This window comes from Pagrus pagrus, assembly GCF_965226575.1.
Source record: "Pagrus pagrus genome assembly, chromosome: 12".
Lineage (NCBI taxonomy): Eukaryota > Metazoa > Chordata > Actinopteri > Spariformes > Sparidae > Pagrus > Pagrus pagrus.
Genome location: NC_140196.1, coordinates 9,206,694 through 9,225,136, shown reverse-complemented (window position 1 = coordinate 9,225,136; position 18,443 = coordinate 9,206,694). Strand labels below are relative to the sequence as shown.

Genomic DNA, 18,443 nt, shown 5'->3' with positions numbered 1-18,443 from the left:
GGAAAAGAGCCCCCGGAGGGACGGGCGGGGGAATTAAGGTGGGCAGTCTGGAGGCTGTTCCATAATGAGGACAAATAGCTGAGAAGTTTGTCGCCTGACAGAAGGTCTGGAGCTAGCCAGGGAAATATGCACAGTGCAATATTTTCAGATCGTGTGACATTTCTGCTGCACTGTGTGAGAGGGTGAGGGGCTGGGTTAACAAGGAGTAGGAAAATGAAATGAAAGTAAAAGCTAATGAAACGCAGTTATGGCATGCTATCTGTCTTGCTAATTTGTTTTTTTCATGAAGATTAATGTATTGATATTTGGAGTAGGGGTCCCACGATTTCAATTCGAAACTCAAAACAAATCAGAATGAGTTTTTTAATTTTGATTATTGAATTCAAAGGCTGACTTACTTGCATCTGGCGCACATTAAAAGGAAAACAAAAAGTGCCACAGCCAGCTTACTGGCAGCTTGCAGCTGCAGTTCCGGCACTTATCCTTAGTGCATGAAAACAATCAACTGACTGGAACGACGGTAACACAGACAGCGTTGGACATGTTTCAGAGATCCTTTTCTTGATTTCTTTGAGAAAAGGGTTCACTAGTGGGGGAAAGAACTGAACTGAAGTAACTGGTAACATTGCCAGAGATCCTTTATTGATTTGATTGGGAGGATGGTTTACTCAGATTTGAGAAACCGAACTTTGTAACAAACTGAATTTTGTATCCTTTGTTGTTTATTGTTGAATCTTTATTATTGGTGAATGTTATTTGAAATTGCCAAACCGCAACGAGTAAAAATCCACCAGGTTAAAGTCAAACTGTTGTTGTAAAATACCCCATTTATTTTAAATAAGAATTTGACAACGTAAATGAAAACAAATGATCTGTTTATTACAGAGACCAAACTTTTGTAACATTTCTTATTCACACTAGTCCAGTGAAAGTCTGTGTGTTCCCTGAGAGGATGATGACTTATTAAGATAAAATGACCTTACCTCTAATGCGTTAACAATTGTACTCCCTATATAAAATAATCAACCCTTTAATTTTCTCAGAATTTCATACATTACATTAATAACATAAATTAGAAAAAAAGGAAATGACCGTCCATACTTCCCTTCATCTGAGCACAGACTGGTTTGACAACAAGTCCAGGCCACGTGTGACTTGAACTGTGTGTCTGTGCAAAGCCATACTTTTCCAGTCATTTTGGCAGCTATCAAACACGCTGAGTACATGTGTTAAGTGTGACACATGCAGCAGCTGCTATCTACTTCCAGTGCCAGATTTTAATCGCGGTGTGGAGCTGAAAGAGGTCCGTCATATGATTCTGGGTGCAGGCAGGTCAATGTGTTGTTCTGTTTTCGGGGATTTTGAAGGTGTGAAAATTACCCATCACCAACCATCTTCTCCTCTTCTTGTCTTTGATTTGTCTCACCTCCCACACACGTCCCTCATCTCCCTCTCTTGTTCTGTCACTCTCTCTTCCAAGCTGTTGGATGTCCCCAGAAATGAATGAGTGATAAATTGAAAGCTGTGAAAATAATAAACCCCCCCACCACACACACACACACACACACATACAAAACAACCACACACACACACATCACTGTCCCTCACCAAAGGTACTGTCTGCTGCGACAGCAGATGTGTCTCGATGTATGTCAGCACTGTCCCGTCTTTCCTCTCTCTTTCTCTCTGTCTGTAATGGAATTTATAATTTATAATCACCATCTGCAAATTCCTTTATTTATTTCTTTGTGTCCCTGAGTCATTTTAGATTCTTTATCTTCTGTAACCAAAGAAAACAGAGATGTCTGCTTTCACAGATTTGCTGGGCATATTGCCATCTTGAATGCCGCAGAAGAGTAGATGGCATTAGTCTGATAAAATTAAATATGTATATGCACTCACGTGCAAATGCTAGAACAGTAAACCGATACCATATAACTTACGCTTTTATAGTTGTATGTAATTCTTTATTCTGTTTAAAACAAGTTTGATTTACGTCTTGATAATTTATCTTGCCTGTTTCAGATTGATCTTGTGGTTTTCATCCCACTGACTGAGTTGGCCTTTGCAGTTTTCTCCAAATTCAGATTTTCAGCAAAGTGTAGTTTTTTGGCTTTTATCAACTTTATAAATGTGAGCTGTCACTCAACGGGTAACCTCAGAGCAGCACGAACTCTCAGAGACTGTAAGTCTTTCCTAAACAATCAGCGTCTGTCTCCCGCACTTTGGCTTCTTTTCAGTATTTTTCATTTCTCTTTCTTGGACATGTTCGCCTACCCATCATCTGGTGAGATTATACTGTTGAGGAAATCAGATGCGCTCAATATGGAACTCCTTCTGTGCTGCCTTGAAACTGTCTTCACTTGAACAATAACAAGACAGAAGTTAGAGTATAGCCAGCCACTTAGGGCCACTGATATCAAACCTTTAGGCCCGTGCTGAGAATCTTGGGGTCATCTTTGACTTGGCCCTGACATTGGGCAAACAAATCAACTCTGTGGTGAAAGGTTGCTATTTTCAGCTGAGGAACGTTGATAAACTTAAGTCCACCCCTTCCCTCAATGGTATGATGACTGTTGCCACTGCATTAATCTCCTCAAAGCTAGATCACGCAACTCACTGTACCTCTTTATCTCACCTGCAGCTGGTGCAGAGAGCTGCAGTGAGACGTTCAACTGGTACCAGAAAAAGAGTCACTCCCCCTAGCATCCCTTCACTGGCTACCTGTCAAATGCAGGAGTGATTTCAAGGTTTCTTATCAGCTCCACGATCAAGACTAATGGTTAAGAGAGGCGGTACCTCTGCGGTGGCAACACAAAAGCTTTGGAATAGCCTCCCACTGTTGAAATTTAAACTCAGACAAGTCAACTAGTCAAAAATAAGAAAGCACTCAGAGAACAGACAAACATGAGCTCAACATCTACATACTTTTCTATAATGTGTAAGTTTAAATATATGAGTAGGAGCCATTTTAATTTCTTTAATCTTATTCTTCAATAACCAAATCATATTTTAAACGCTTCTTGCACCTTAGTCGTGGGTGGCTGCATAATATCTTGCAGCATGGCTACATTGCACACGTTACATCTGCTGAACATCCATTGAGTGGCTGCCGCAACACTATGCTTCCACTGTAATCAATGAGGCTTGCTTCACCAGGCATGAGAGCAGTGCAGGTGATCTGCTCTGCAAGTGTAAAGACAGGCCCGTCCTCTATTTATATTTTTTACATGAAGTGTAGGCGTCCTTTTCAAAGAGAGATGCCACATAAAGTCTCTATATTTTGTTGAATAAAACATCCAGTATACAGAAAATGACTCTTGCTGGCAGTTTGGTTTTGAGAGTTTCTGTTATTATTTATTGTATTGTTGTATTTATTTATTTATTTATTGTTTCCTTTCATCTGCACCCTTTGATCATAGCGGACAAAAGAGATTGAAATAGCAGATGGAATGACAGGGAAATGATTAAAGTAAATAAAAACATAAAAAATGAGTGAGCTCATTGCTCAGTGGCTTTGATCCCTTATATAGCTTACTCTACTGTGCTACACTGATTTTTTACAGTGCTGCTGGGTCCAAAACCATAAGACACAATCCCAAAAACGAAAGCTCAACGTCTTGTTTTTACCTGCGACTCATGCAGCCCTACAAAGTGTGCTTCAGGTGTAGCTGGTTAAAAGATAGGTGCTTCATGTAGCCAAAGTGTTAGACGTAACAGTTACTGGTGTTGTAAACATAAGTGATGGATGTTTGTTATTATAAAGCAACATTTGACTAGATAGACGTGACATTTCTAAAAATAAAAATTGTTACTTAAACCTGCTTATTTGCAACTTATACCTGTATGTATTTCTTTTTCTAAAAACTCTCTTTAAAAAAACTCTTCCAGTATTAGCTAAAATGCATCCAATCTTGCTGACCTAGATGTGAATATGTGTTTATTCTTGCCTCAATGTGAAATCACACTTTACCAAAGCACCACATGGTCTCTGTCTCTGTCTGCACTTGTGAATTGTCAGTTACAGCTTGTTTATTTGTGTGTGTTGTGCCTATAGCTCTGTTTTGAAAGTCTTGAAAACTGTTTGATTCAGACATACTCTGACCTTGTAAATACACGGAGGGGAAGCCATAAATGTACAAACAGGTGAAATCATCACACTTTACATGCTAAACGAGCGGCAGAGTGAATCTGAGTATGGAGCTTTACAATACGACCCCAGGCTCCACTGGAACCACTCAGGGGGATTGGTAACAGTTTCAGCTGTGCTTATGCACATGCCTACACACATATGTGATGCAGACTTTTAAACCTATGTTTAATAAACACTTGAACTCGAGCAAGCAGTGATTGTAAGTCTGAGTGCTGGAACAATGTGGCAGTCTAATCAGGATGATGAGAGGAGCTCATAAGACGAGTGCCTTGCACAACAGGAAAGGTCACGTCCTGTAATTCACACACAGGCACACACGTGGCTGCATCCACTGCCTCTATCAAGAACCAAGTGCAGGCTCATGTCTCAAGTGTAAAATTAGAGTCATTCTTAGTGTCCTTCAAAGCCATTATAAATGCTAATTAACACATCTTTGTGTACAGTACGTGCTTGCAATGTTGTGACACAAGACAGTGTTACTTTGGAGTGAGAGCGCAGCAAACACTGTTTTATTTGTGACAGTAAAATACATTTAAAAAAGCATCATCGTGTCCTTATTTCACTGCTCCTGAATTTCCTTCTAGAAAGAAAAGACATTGAGTTAAGATTATTGGATTTGAACAGATGTCAGTACCACGATTTTTAACTTGAAAACACGCAGCTTCATAACCCTTTATGAGAACTTTGAGTTGAGTCACAGGGGCTGAATAATTAGGCAAAAGATTGAGATTACAGGATTTAATCAATCCGCTGTTGCTGTTGTCAGTATGTTGAATAATGTAGTTTTGTGCCATTTTTGCCAGGTGGAGATTTGGTTCTGCACAAAACATTTAACTTTTTTATTGTGTACATTTTATCATTATTATTATTTTATTTGTTTGGATGGTACAGATGAGGGTGGGGGTATATAAGGGAGGGAGAAGTTAAAGGAAGTACAAAGGCACCTAGAGATGATGCACTGTTTTTGTGTCTGATGTCTTTTGGCTTTGTGTAATTATCTTGGTGTATTTTTGGCAGCAAAAAAGGAAAAGCAATTTGATTATTTGGTGTCCCTGTTTTCTCCTTCTGTATTTGATGAATTTTAAAAAAGCACCAAAGCTGGGACAAAAGACTTGGCATGTTTTAAAGATCTAAAACCCTCTCTCCTTTCTGTTGACAGCTGCAACCCCAGAAGACCAACACTAAAAAGGATCAACTCAGGTGCTCTCAGGGTGAGTGGCTTTTTTTATGCTACAGCCTACCTTTGAGCATGTATACAGTATGTGTGTGTGTTTGTGTGTGTGTGCATACTGTTTACTTATTTCTTCAACAAAATGCAGTCACCCTCTCTTTATGTATGATGGGGCAAAGCGAGCAAAAATTTATTCACACAGCGATGGAAAAACAACTCAGCAGGACACCTGAAATGACCAAAAGAAATGAAAAAACAATTCTGTTTAATTTTCTATGCACATATTAATAATCCTTCGATTGAGGCTGCTGCATACCTTCTTTCTATTGGTCTTTAAAGTCCTTTGAAACCCTTTTACATTTTCACAGCTTGGGTTTTCTGTGTGAAGCTGGGCTAGACATTATTTTAGATAAGACGACTTTTTTTTTTATCTCCCCGTGTCCCTGGATACCCCCTTTAGCAACATTAGCATTAAAGCACATACTTTAGGCTGATCCAATCACTGTGCGCCACATATCTCAATGATATAGAGAGGCTATTACTCTTCTTGCAATAGGTTTACTGTGTGGCTGACTCCAACGAGGTGATGCATTAACTTCCTGCTTCTGCAGTAGTATAAAAATCATCTGTATTTTATTTGTGCATCACCCTTCTCCCTCCGCATTAAGCCTAGATTTCTTGAGAATTTCTCCACAGTATGATTTGTATCCATATTTCTTGGTCAACTCTGCCTCCCAGTTTTCATTAGGCTGATTCTTAGTCCAAGTAAATCCAAATATAATATCTGACACATCCATTTTTCTCTGCTCCTCAAAGAGAAACAAAATTTACAGCCCGCTCTGTAGCTGCAGAGATGGCCTGGGGCCGACAAGCCTTCTCAGAGTTGTCAAGAATTAGAAAACCAAGTATAAAGTGACGACTTGATTTGCCTTGTGGCATAGCTTTCATTTGATTTGATTTGAGTATGTCTAAATGTGTGTTTCTCTGTACCATCTATCTACTGTACAGCAATACACTCAGAGGGATAGGTTGAAAGGCTGGTAGATAGGGAGGTGCGTAGATTGTTTGTAGTTAGGATAGAGAGTTATTAGGGAGATCAGTAGATCCGAATGTGTGTGTTTGTGTGTGTGTGTGTGTGTGTGTATATATATATATATATATATATATATATATTCAGGGTGTTTTCGGAACCTTTCCTCTCAACATTTTCAAACTGCAGTTATCCAACAATCCACCTACTTCACACTGATAATAATGGAAACAACTGCCTGATTCACAGTGCAGGGACTTAAATGGAAAATGAGATTACTCATAATTAGTGTTAGTCAGTGATCTACATTAATTCAGACTAATTTTTCAGATCATCCAGAGGGTGAGAACAGGATTCAAAAAATGTAGGAGGAGAAATTTAAATAAGCAAGTCTGTAGGAGTCTGTCAGTCTATAATGTCTTACCATAGCATGTCAGAGCAATTTAAAAAGTTTTGAAAGTAGCAAAATGCATGAAAACACTGGCTAGGTCTTTATAATCCCATGTGAATTTCATGCTGTTTTATATTTTTATATTCAAACTATACCTTTAATGCTCAAATTAAGGCTATTATCAATATTTACTATGCACCTGTAGACTGTAAACATGCATTGCCAGTGTAGTTATCAGCATGTGGTTGTCATACGTTCTGTCCACTAGAGACACAGTACCAACAAACTTATAACTGATAGATTTCTTGCTCAGTAATAATTAAGTTTAGGCAACGCTTTCTCATATTGTCAAGTTAGAGGTTGTTGTTAGCACATTGAACATGAAGTTGTGATTCAGAAAAATGTATTGTTCATCAGACGTGACAATAAGCATCCTGTGTTCATGTGTGTTTAGTTTTATTATTACTTTTTAAGATATTGAATTATATTCAACCCCCGAAATTCTTTCAAACAACCCTGCTAGTTTTGCCAATCATTCTCTGAGGGTCATCCAAAAGCCTAGAAACGCTGACATGTAAAACAAGAAGCCCTTCATTTTTTGAATCCTTTAAAAGAGGATCTGTAGAGGAATTCAGACTACATGCAGGAATCACAGACCTTTTAATAATAGTGAATTGAAAAGCATGTCAGGAGCCAGACCAAGCAGACACAAGTAGTTAAAAAATCACGCCTGTTACTTTAGGACATTGTGTCACTTGGAGTAAGATTTTGAGTTGAACAACCAACGTGTAGTTAATAGTCATGGTTATAAAAACTGTTTTTTCACAAGAGACACACACAGGCCTGTCACGATAACTACATCACGAACTTACCATACGTATGTTATCGTACATATATAAACGTAAAATCTTTCTGACTTATTAATATGTCTACAGGACCTTGATACTTTCTGCTGACCTCGATACTGCTATTGTCCTTACATGCATTTTTGTTAACAGAGCCAAAGAGTCCAATTTATCTGTGGTTTTGGTTGTTTCTATTTTGTTTTTATTTATTTAAGGATACTTTTCCACATCCAATTCCATTCTAAATATTTTTAGTATTAAAAGTACATTTTTCTTTGAGAAGGCAACATGATAATTATGTTATTGTATTATCTTTGTATCAGTGGCGGAAAATGGTCTTAAGATTACAATGATATTGTTAATCACCTTATTTCTTACTTTAGTTGACGTCTAATTTTCCTTATGTTTTCATAATATATCAACAGTATTCCAGATTCATTTATAACACTGTTGTATTAAACTCTGTTTTGACCGTACAGTGGAGTAGCACTAAGTTTCGAGCTCACAGTGGTAGACAGAGGGGAGGAAGGAGGCGGCGCTGCATGTTTGCCTTTCTAATTAGTTCTCATAGGAACCCAGCCATTGATTGTTGCAAATGCCCATTGATTTTTAGCAGGGCCCTACACTATTTGACGTTTGTGCTAAATGCCACGGGACAAATGACGTCCATGTGTCACTGATGACTGTGACATCAGTATTTCTTTTTGTGTTTAAGCATCTGTGCGTGTGTGTGTGTGTGTGTGTGTGTGTGTGTGTGTGTGTGTGTGTGTGTGTGTGTGTGTGTGTGTGTGTGTGTGTGTGTGTGTGTGTGTGCATGGAAGTGTGTTTCTGCATATTTATGTGTGCATGTGTTAAATGAGAATGGGTCTGGGTAGCTGACGAATAGGAAAGTAGCTGCATTCCTTTTGGCCCAGGCAGCCTAATCGAGGAACATCGATCTGCCCTGGGGCAACAGTGTGCTTACTTGCACATCCAGATAGCCAAAAGCTATTGGCAAACTGTTTGTTCTCATTGGATAAAATCTGAAGACTTCCCTCCCAGTGGTCTAAATAGATCACTATGTCATAAGGTCAGAGGGAGTGCCACAATTCATCAGCTATTCTCCCTCAATATTTTTGGTAACAAAATGTTCGGTGAGTTCAATACAAGCAGTTCAATACAAACCTTAATTATTTGTTAATGGATTATGCCGACATTGCATATGTGAGATGACAGTACAGTATGTCAAGTAAGTTCAAAGGAATGTAAAATAAGCATAAAACAATTGGCTTATTTGTCCCAGGGTTTGAAAAAAGTCAAACTGAAAGTATAATCATAAAGTCATTACAGTCAAGTCATTTAACACACAAACTAAACACTAAAATGATAAAATATTCTACCAGTGCTTTAATATCTGGATTCTGATTTATATTTTTGTAAACTTTGAGCTGCTTGCAAAGTTTGAGCCATGACCTCTTGTATTTGGTTGCACAAAGTCAAAAACAGTCCATGTCTTGAAACTTAAAATTTGAAATATTCTCTGCAAAAGACTGCTCTGCCTGAGAAAAAACTCTGAAACAGAGGCTTTATGTGCATCATCCAGCCGCACCTGGGTTCCATGAAATTTTCATGGTATGTTAACCACCTCAAAAAATACATCAAGGTGTCACGGTATACAATATTACATTAAATTATCAGTTACGATTGCCTTTAGTAGGATAAAAACACAATTTCTTGGTTTTAACAAATGCTTAATTATAAATATTATGTCCTGACAGACAGGAAACTCAATATAAAATTGATTTTCTTTTTTTTTTTAATAATAGAATTCAACAATGTGGATAAGCAAATGTACACGGTATGATAATCCTATCCTAACTCTATTATGAAAATGGTGTTGGCATTTGAATAAAGTGAGATAATTTGAAAGGGCAACCAGCTGCTCATCCTCTAAGTTTAAACAGCTATGTTTGACATGGCGTTTCTCAGAACAATTAGCAGGATCCAGATAGTGTGAATCACAAACAGTGTTTGATGTTTTCGACCCCGAGGGCGCCATCAGGGTATGTTGTAAACCAGCTTGGCAGTATCCAAGATATTGGTTCCAGGCTCTTGATTTTCCACATTAAGTTTGTGATGTGACAGGGTTTTCTCCACTGAGGCTCAGTGTTGCCAGCTAACTGGCTACTCAATTTTGCCCCCTGATCTCACAGCACATGTTGGCCTGCGCTAACTGTGTGGTGGGTGTTTAAAACTCAAAGGTGTCAATCTCGGTGATTTGATCCGTACAGTTAGTTGAAGTGATGTTTAAATGTGGCAATTCTATGGATGAACTGGCTCTATGCTGGTTGTACCGTAAAATATGCGTCTTAAAGTCTTCTAGTAAGAATAAATATGATTGAAAATTAAAAAGATGGTTCTGTGAGAAAAATGATTCTGTCTCATTTGTGATAGTGTTAACTGCTCTCCTGAATGTTGTCACCTCACCTGCTTTACTGAGGACTTGTTGTCTCAGCAAATTGGCTGCTTTAATGGGAGTTTGCCTGTCATTGTTCCAAACTCTTGTTCCTGTGAGGGGTTTGAATAATGCATCACGCTGTCCTTAACTTCCATTTGAATATATCTGTCTGGTCAGCAGAGAGAGAAAGTGTCAAAGACAGAGCAACTTAGTCAGGCAGAGGCAGAAGTATGGAAAGGCAAAAGGACAAAAAGTGAAAGAGGGGCAGGAAGAGACAAAAGTGGGAAAAGGCAGACAAAGAAAGAAAGGGAGACACATCAATGGACAGAGAGAAAGATGGATAGAAAGACTGATCGTAAGAGAGAGGGGCACACAGTGCGGCATCTATATTAGGCTTCCAAAGGATATCTAATGTGATTTGCTTGGGTAATGAGACAGGCAGCCATTTGTAATTTTCATTGTTAGTTCACTGCTCGTCATGCTTTTTTCTGCGCTGTGTACCTACATCCACATCCTGACTGCTAAGAGGTTGGACACATTTATTTTTAGTTGTTTGGAGCATACGGAGACAGGCTGTGATGAATGGGGACGGTCTTCCATTGTGGCAGAAACGACAGTAGCAGGATTGACTGTAGCATTGGCACTAATGCTGTCGCTACATCACACCGAGAAAAACAGAGCTTTGTTTGCTCAAAGTTTAGTTCAGATTCACTGAGTTCACTTGTGATAAAGTCAGACATGTGATTGGAGAAAATACAAAATTATAGGATCTATGTTTTGTCAAAGAACGGTGGAGAAGGAGGGAAGAGTTTTAGGAATACCTTGCATGTGTAAACTTTAAAGCTCAAGCTCAAAAATTAAAGACACTTGATATATTTTAAGCTATTGCCAAAATCAAATAAACTTCGTTTTTTATGTAGTAGTCTTTAATATGTCAAAAAATAGGCAGTTAGACATTTGTAGTGAAAGTAGAAGTAGTTGGGAGTGTGATTTATTGCTTTCTGCTGGCTAGTTTTGTGGCTTAAACCTACAGGATGGAAAACGACACCACTTCCCTATGAATCTTTTATGATTTAATCCCTAATTTTAAGGAGACAATCCTAAATGAATATCTATAGAGCTCAAAATCATCACTGCATTACAAGTTGTTCTAACTTTTTAATCACTAATTGGTAAATGTTTAAGAGTACCTGGGGTTAGTCTGAGTTTTCCAAATAGGTTTAATTTTGTTGAAATTGTTGGATTGATTGTAAAGCTTGTGGTTCGAGGGATACCAAGAGTTGAAAGTGCAGTCAGTGTGACAGAAGGAGATTGTAAGTTAGTACAGTACATTGACAATATTAGGGTGGCCACCAGATAAATAGTCGAAAGCTCAATAAAGCACATTTTGAACCAGGAACTTTCCACATTGGGCTTGGGCTTTTTGCAATTAGCTTCCTTATAAAGAAAATGTTCTGAGCTACATGGAATGAATCTGAACTTTGAAGAGGAGCCTCATGAAGACCTGGCCAACAGCAGTTTTAATCCATGTTGATGTCCAATATGTTTTATCTTTGTGTTCGCCTTCGGTTACTAAATGCAATCATACAGAGATTGCCAGAAGTCTGCTGTACATCTTGCAGCTGTATTGGCACAGGCCTGTCTCAGCCATTTTCTTCAGTTTTGCAGAATACATTTAAAAAGTCATAACTCAAAAAGTGTTTCTCAGCTGAGCAGTCTGAAGAGCACAGAAAATAATTTAAGCTTCCTTCTGGAGGGCGGAACAACAATGCAGCTCTAGCAGAATCACTTCAACTATAAATCTAGTTAAAAGTGGAGGCCGTGCCGTAACTCCCATGCTGCAGTCTACTTTTACTTTCCATTATGCCTTAGTTAAAGAGCTCTCTCACGTCCTCTTGAGAACAGGTACTGTACTTCATCAGCTCTAATTTCACAGCTACTTTCACAGTCTTTAATTCCTCCTTCTCTTTTTCAAACTACTGACATAAAGATCTTTCTCTCCGTTAAGCAGCATCAGTCGAGAGCTCTTTTCTTGCTTTCACCTGCACTTTCTGCTCTTCCTTTCTTCTCTCGCTCACTCACTCCCTTTTTTTTCCTCTAAGAAGACAAAGTCGAATGGCCCAATAGCGTTTAATTGCTGTGGTTTTTATGTGGTCTGCTGAGAAGTAATAGCCACTCAGCACTTCTGTCCACAAGATAGATGCTGCCGATGCTTGTCTGGGAGTTGGTTGCAGCGTGGGAGCACACCCAGTGGCTCAAGGAAGTGCAGGTGAAGTAATAAAAGAAAATGGTTCGCTGGGGGGGGAAAAAAATCCCAGAAAGGATTTCATTTCCTTATTGGAAACAAGTCACTCGGGGTCACGCACACAATCACATGCACACACACAGATACACAGCACACAACCACACAGACATGCAGGCAAATGTAGCAACACACGCATACACACAGTCACAGAAAGGGGTCAGAATGGAGCAGCAACTTGTTAGCAGCAACCATTCACTGTGACCAGTCCAATAATGCAATTTGCTCCTGCTGTTGGACAGGCCACCAGATGGTAGCGGTCACAGGGTGACTCAGCCTGAATCAAAAATGGAAACAGCAGGAAATCAAAAGGATTGCTTGGACCCCTTCTGTATTTTGTGTCACAGACTGGATATAACCTATTATATCCCAGGCCCCAAAACCTTACAATAACACGTCTTAGTCTGCAGGACCTCTGTGGTTGGCCTCACAATGATACATCACACTTCTTAACACCGGTATTATATGAACATTTCTTGCGTTTAATGGACCCTAACTCTTTAAATTAGATGGTCTTAACCTATTAATATAATGGATCTAAAAAAGTCTTAAAATCATATCACACATGGCTATGCAGATGTTAAAGTTGATCTTGCCTGATGTGTTTACTGTAGGTCTATTTAACTTGTGGGGGATAGTGAAGAATTCTGAAACGCCACAATCTGCCCAATGCATATTTAACCTGCAAAACAGGAAATTTCAGCATTCATCAAAAAACTAACTGTATCTCCAAGTACCTTGACATTGTAATTTAAATAGTTGTGAAGCATTTCAGCTGAAGTAGAGTAAAATGGTGTAAATATTTGAGAAAACAGCAATGAGAGAGAGAGAAGTGGGACAAAATGTGTGAATTCTGACAATATGCAGCGCGGTGCTTTGTCTGTGGTGCTACTTAACAAGATTTCCATTATGAAATGAACAACACTTGTAGTATAAATCTGAGCTGAAGAGCAACACAATGAAATTATATCACATCAAGTTACACAGGCATAATTTCGATTATCACTGCTACTGATGTTAAGTTCTCACAGATACATCACTTTTTTCTAGTTTTAGAGTTAAGAGTAGTCGATTGAAGTTGTCTGCATTCACATCACACTCCAGCAAGCCCTACTGAAAAGATTTACACCTGATTTGTTTTACAGTATTACATAGAGTTGGAGGTGCTTTACATGCCAGCAGAACATGGCTTTAACAAAACTTTAGCCACGTTACATACAGAAAACATCATCGACATCCTGCGAGGAAATTAAGTATGGATCACATTGAGTTATGTGATTACCTTGGAACTGAACCATGTCAGAAGTTCACTGAAGAGTTTAATTGCTATCCATGTGATTGGATTTTGTTAGTCCCACCACATGATGGAAATTCACAATCTTGAGTCCATGAAAAAGCAATTACTTGCTTTACTGCTTAACTGTTAAGAGGCTCCCATTATCTAGTTAAAGCCATTCACAATTTTAATTCAAGGAAGCATTAATTTGCTTTATTTACTCTCACGCTGTGCGGTGTATTTTTCTTCTATGGTGAAAAGGCACTGACAGGCTCTACGTTTTTGACACTTGTGACAACTAGATACTCTAGTAGATAGTCTATGTAAACATAGCTGGTTCTGTTTTGCCCAATTTTCTATTTGCAGCTGCTGAGCCAACATGATGGTATTTGAAGGTTTGACTGAGACTGAAACTGGTGATGTGAAAGCCCCTTATACATGGAATAAAATAGTAAATTACAATGAATAGAAATGGGAAGTTTGACATGCAAAATTCACATGGAAGTTAAAACAGAATAAACCTTTGTGGGTGATTTTTGTATGTAACATCCACACCCTGACTGTTGAGATCTGAAAAAATAACCAAAGCCATTCAATTATTTGGCTCTAATTAAGATGCCCAGTACGGTGTTAATGTATCACCACTTGATGTGAGGTACAAGAAAACCCATTATACTTGCTTCACTTCAAGAGTCTGTGAACTTCCTGTAAAACTGAATGTTTTGTTAATCATCTTCAATCAAAGTTTTGTTGTTTACTTAAGAGTTTACAGAGTTTAGTTATGACTTTACCAAGTGTAGAAATGTATAAATGCACTTCAAAGTTTACTTTAAAGGCCTAGTTACAGGTCTGTGTAACAGGGCAGGTCTCACCGGTCTTGACATAGTTTTTTCTTCCATCTTTATTTCCTCCAGTGCCACTTAAATATGAGACTTTACTGCAGGAAAGAGATTAAATGAATCACAGTAATGGTATAAATACTGCAGTGTAATGTGTTCAGCACTAGCAGGTCAGGGCATCTCTCTTGCTTGTAACATCCAAACCTAGAACGGCCTTATACAAACACATTATAGTGAATGACTCCAGTAAAAATGATTCCAACATCAGGGGAGCAAGTTCAGCAACTTCGGGGCAAACAGAACAAAACATAGTTAATCAGAAAGTCAACTCACTTCCTGCATGTTTGCATTGTTTCATTTAGTGCTCCCGACGTAAATGTTCAGCTACAGCACAAGTTTTATAGTTTCACATTATGCAGTTTATGAAGCTCAAGACAACTTTCTATTGTTGCACATCATCCATTTAAGACATCATTGAGCTTTCTACCCCTTCTGCCACGAGCGGCTACTGTAGCACACATTACTGGTAGAGAACATTGTAATGAGAACGCAATATGGACTGCTTACTTTGCAAAACTCATGAAAGACACAATAATTGCTGCTGTAATCTTTTTCCAATTTAATTAAATACATTTTATTTTTGCTATATTTAACTTGCAAGTATTTATCATTTGTAAGATCCTTTTTTGATGTATTTCTTCCCATCTCTATTTGTCTGTTAATCATTTTTTTATTAGTTAAATTCTTAATATCTTAGTAAAAAAACCAAACACACATCTGATGAATGTTCAATCAATGAAACCTCCTGATTGAAAAATTCAAGCATTGCATTAATAAACAACAGAACTTAATGGAACCTGATGTTCACAACTTGCTTGCGTTGTAATTCACACTAGGTTGTTCAGGAACAGCTGAGGCTACAGCCATGGGAAACATTTAAGCATCCAAAGCACTCAGCTGGGGCTGCTTAGCTACTCAGTCTAGGTTACCGTAGTGATTTGGGCAAGAGGCAGCCATTTGTCCTAGTTGAGCTGGCAGTGCTTTAGCTATCCTACATGGAAAAAAGCCCCTGGTGAAAATGACTTTCCATTACTTGTGACCCCATCTGTAAATGACGTCCCCTGCTGATAGGATTGCTGCCTGACATACCAACTGCACCATTTTTTGTTGTGGGATAATGTAGGCATGTTGTGTGACCCCACAATGTAGAAATACCTCCCTATAAATAGACTAATGTATTCCTGTTTTTACCAGATGTTTGGATGATGGATGATGTTCACGGGAGCCGTGTGCTTCCATAGTCTCCATCTCAGGAACCTCACATATAAAACAATGTCATCTCACAGTAGTGCTCTTGTCATGTTTGTCTTTTTATTGGATTCTTTTCTGGATAATGACGCTCTATTTCTGTGTAGTCAGCATCATAGAAGATACATTGATCACATCATTAGAATGCAGCGAATGGGGGAGCGTGTTAAAATTGATTGCTGCAGGGACGCTTCTGAAAGAGACTTGTTATAGTGCGTAACTCACAAATCGATAGTCTCAAAATAACAAATAATCTTGTATCAAGTTATGTGCTCACAGCTATCTGTCATAGTGTATCAGTGTGTGTGTGAGACAGAGAACATGTGTGCCTTGTTCATTTAGCAGGGAGCACTGAAGCAGAATTTCGTGTCATAACAAAGCAAAAGAATCAATGCAGAAGCACTCTTGATCTCTGTTCTCTGTATAAGAAATATCACTGAAGCAAGCTGACAGCACAGAAATAGGCAACTCGGGAGGGAGAGATAAAAAAGACAAAAAAATTTCATCTGGTTTTTAGAAGATAACATTTGGGTATTTTGAATCTGAGTTCATTGCCGAGTCGTTAGGGTCACTTTCTTTCTTAGAGATGTCTCTCTAACTGGGCCAGGCTGCCTGACATCACGTCCCGAGAAAAGAAACGTCTCAAGATAGTTGTAAGCTGATGAGTCATGCTGCATGGGCTTGTGTCATAAAGTATGCTATTCTTTAACTAGGGACTCAACTCAAAATAGGGGCAATGTTGCCATGAACATGCAGCATTTAAAACTCTTATTAGTAATATTGTTGTCCATATAATGTATTCATGCTTCAGTTTAGTATCAGGTTAACCTTAGTTTATACATTGCTCTATACAGCCTACACAAGTATGCAAACCCAAATGACGCCTGGCCCAGCTGGCTGAAACTACATTCTCTATGCTCAAAGTATGTATTCTAATAGTAGTGTACCTTATACTAAATACTAAAGATGATACTGGAGAGAGCACATACCCTTGACTCACATCACTTCATATAGAAACTCTTAATGGATTTCTGGCTGAAAATATTCATCTGTATTCTAGCAGATGACGGTTAAACGTATGAAAAGGTTCCCGGGAATCACTGAAACATGCAGAGTTGATTCACCGGTTTTGCTTGAATAACTGAGGTAATAGAAAAACTTTTATCAAAGCACCCGCTTACTTTTCAAAGGCAGTTTTGCTCATCGGCAAGCGGAGCCATCTTCTGAGTTTATTGGAAGGTCTGTTATTCAAAAGAAAAGGATGCAGTTCATATGCAGCACCCATACAGTTCAACATGCATCTGTCTTTCCAAAGGTACCTTCAAATCAATTTAGGGTTTGGCTTTATGTCAGTGTTGAACGATGATGCAGGTCTAATGCCACAGTCAAAACATCCACAAAATATTAATCACGACATGTCTGCATGTCCACTACAAGGGCTTTCTCAGGTGGTAAGATTTAGTTAAGGCTGTTCATTTGTAGATTATTACATCAAATAACAGCTCAGAGGCAGATAAAAGATGCTCCGCTGTCACCTCATAACATTGCTGTTCTTGTTATGTATTTAAGCCAACATTAATGTTTGAACATGAACACTGGTTTGTGATGTAAAATTGGAAATAAATGGTACACATTAACATTGAACTTGCACAACTTGAACAATTACAGAGGACACACTGTTCCAGGCATCGCTAATCTATCTCAGCTGTTTGCCCTGATAATGAGATTGGTGTGCATATGACCTTAACTGATCTCGTTTTCTTTTATAAAACGAAAACAAGCGAGGTGAAAAATGTATCTGTGGATCTGTCAAAGCAGGGAACATCAGTGATGGAGACAGACATTGTAAAGCAATGTTTAATGATTGAGTCACACCTGACTGACCGTAAATTGAATTCACTCCGCCCATGATTGCTGTGTACATTTCATTTGCAGTAGTCGGATTCTGTTTTGTTTCTTTGCGGTCCAGATTTGATAAAATCTGATTTCAATCTGGATGAACCAAAAAAATTGGATACAGGCTCCACAAAGTAAATTTATACGTTACCGCTGTAGCGGTCATTAATCATTTAGGCGTTAATTTACATTTTTAAAATACCATTTTTTTTTTTTTTTAAATGTGATTAAACAATGAATTATTACCACTTAAACATTGAATTTCTCTGCACCACCATTAGAGCCACGCTTACATTTTTCAACATTCATTTTGCCACATTTGGAATACGTTTAACCTCCCTGGGACCTAATTTACTAATTTCATGCCAGCATTGTTGTGGGTGTTACATTTGTACCTGCTCAAAATTCAAGGTGCATTCATTGTTAAGTCTGCATTTACATAACTTTAAGCAAATTTAAAAGGGTTTAAACACCTTCTCTTGCTTCTTTTGGTTTTCTTGTTTTCTTTGCACCAAAGGAGTCTTTTCTCTGTAATTTGTCACCACAGAGCCTCTAATTTCTGATTCCACTTAGGTTCATTGTGTTTTTCTTCCTACTTCTTTCTCTAATTGGGTAGTGTTTACACAATATGTTTACTTACTATACATGTATGTATGTAATCAAGGACATAACAAGGGTATTGTACTGTATATATTATACAGCACTTTACATTGATTTTCTTGAGTTCACATCTAGTATAATTTGAAGGTTAGAATCAAAGTATTATCATTAGCTAATAAACAAATCTCATTGCTT

At 38.3% G+C, this 18,443-nt stretch overlaps 1 protein-coding gene across 7 annotated transcripts in view; it reads left to right on the top strand.

The window, feature by feature from the left end:
* Positions 1-18,443, top strand: part of tnr (tenascin R (restrictin, janusin)) — a 180,360-nt gene that overhangs the window by 56,523 nt on the left and 105,394 nt on the right. For all 7 annotated transcript variants that reach the window (XM_084368095.1, XM_084368094.1, XM_084368096.1 and 4 more), the window contains one exon: positions 5,313-5,364. The gene's annotated coding sequence lies outside the window, so the exon portion shown is untranslated. The remainder of the gene's footprint in view (positions 1-5,312; positions 5,365-18,443) is intronic.